General features: G+C 42.5%; 1 pseudogene; it reads right to left on the reverse strand.

The window, feature by feature from the left end:
* Nucleotides 1–841: 841 nt before the first annotated feature.
* On the reverse strand, nt 842–1,398 carry LOC128123846 (60S ribosomal protein L23-like; annotated as a pseudogene).
* Nucleotides 1,399–1,615: the final 217 nt, after the last annotated feature.

Consider the following 1,615-nt stretch of genomic DNA (forward strand, 5'->3'; position numbering starts at 1 on the left):
AGGTTTTAACTCTAATACAGTAAAACTATATACAGTAAGAACAATTATCAAGTAAGAATTACATTTACAATGTCCAGTCCTTTTGTATTTGCAAATTTGGAGAAATTACTCTATTATCTATCTTACCTTGATGAGTTCAAAGTTTTATATCTAAACCATTTTTTATCATAACTTGTTTACCATCCTAAAAATATCTTTTAGACCTTAAATGATTTTCTTGACTAACAACTTAAGCTTTTATGTCTCTCAACTTTATAAACTTTATATATCTTATGTAAGTTTCTTTTTTGAATTTGATAATAAGGAAAACTGTGACACTATAACTATCTAGTCTTCAACTCCATCAGAGACCCAGGAAGGATATAATATTACCTGAGTAAACAGGAAATGCAGAGCAAGCAATTTCCAAAACTATAAAAATGACAGAAATAGCTGGCTGCCTGGACAGTCACCCAAGTTTCCTCTGTAATGGTGGGATATCCATCTTTAGCCTACAGGCCTAGAATATCTGACAGACTTTTCTGTAAAACAGTTATTTTAAAGAATTGTCCTACCTTGTCTTGACAAAATTTGGCAGTCACCTTCTTTTGTGTCCTGCTTGTCCAATTTGGACAGCATACTGTCAGCAGTCGAGGCAAGAACAGTTTCTTACCCAATGGCTAGGTTTGTCACATGGAAAGCAAACTCCATATGGAAATTCTTCAATGCCCACCATCTTTTTTTTTTTTTTTTTAAGTAGATTTGGGCTGCCAGGAGCAGATGATCTCACTGTCATGAAAAGTCTTACGTTATTAAAACATCTTTTTTTGTTGTTTTGTTTTTTGGTTTGTTTGTTCTTGGAGCAAAGACTTTTTAATGAATATTTTACAAATACACCAGAGAATCATGCAATGCTGCTTGCATTAGATGCAATCCTGGGCCACAAGTCTGCACATTCCTTTGCGACTGGACCTGTGATAGCAGAACCTTTCATCTCGCCTTAATTGTTTACTATGACTCCTGCATTGTCTTCAAAATAAAGAAACACCCCATCTTTTCTTCGATATGACTTTCTTTGTCGAATTACCACCGCTGGATGGACCTTTTTTCTTAGTTCTGGTTTGCCTTTCTTAACTGTGGCCATCACCATATCGCCCACACCAGCAGCAGGAAGTCTGTTCAGTCCTCCCTTGATTTTCTGTATTGTCAGCACAGTTGATCACAGCTCCTACCGGAAGACCCAGGGAAATCCGGAATTTCGCTCGGGAGGACCCACCGCGCCATCCACCTGTCGAGGTTAAGGGGGTTTGGACGACTCCAGCCTCAACTTTTACAGTTATCGATTCTGCAAAGGCAGGCCGGCTAGCACCCCACTGCGCAGCCGTGCGGGGCGATCTCACGGGCTCCGTCCAGTCCCATGCTCCCCTCCTGCCAGCTCAGCGCCCCAACTCCGTCACCCTCCTCCTCTAGGGCTTTTCCGAGGCCTCCGCGGCGCCGCCCATCCACTCCCTCTCCGGCCGGAGAACTGCAAAGCACCGGAGCCGTCGCCACAGACCCGACCGGCCGCCCGAGGGGCGGATGCCAGCAGATCTATTAAAACATCTTAAATGCCATATTCTGTAGGTCTCTAAAGTGT

The sequence above is a fragment of the Peromyscus californicus genome, unplaced genomic scaffold (genome assembly GCF_007827085.1).
Source record: "Peromyscus californicus insignis strain IS unplaced genomic scaffold, ASM782708v3 Scaffold_4__1_contigs__length_199733344, whole genome shotgun sequence".
In the NCBI taxonomy this organism is placed as follows: Eukaryota; Metazoa; Chordata; class Mammalia; order Rodentia; family Cricetidae; genus Peromyscus; species Peromyscus californicus.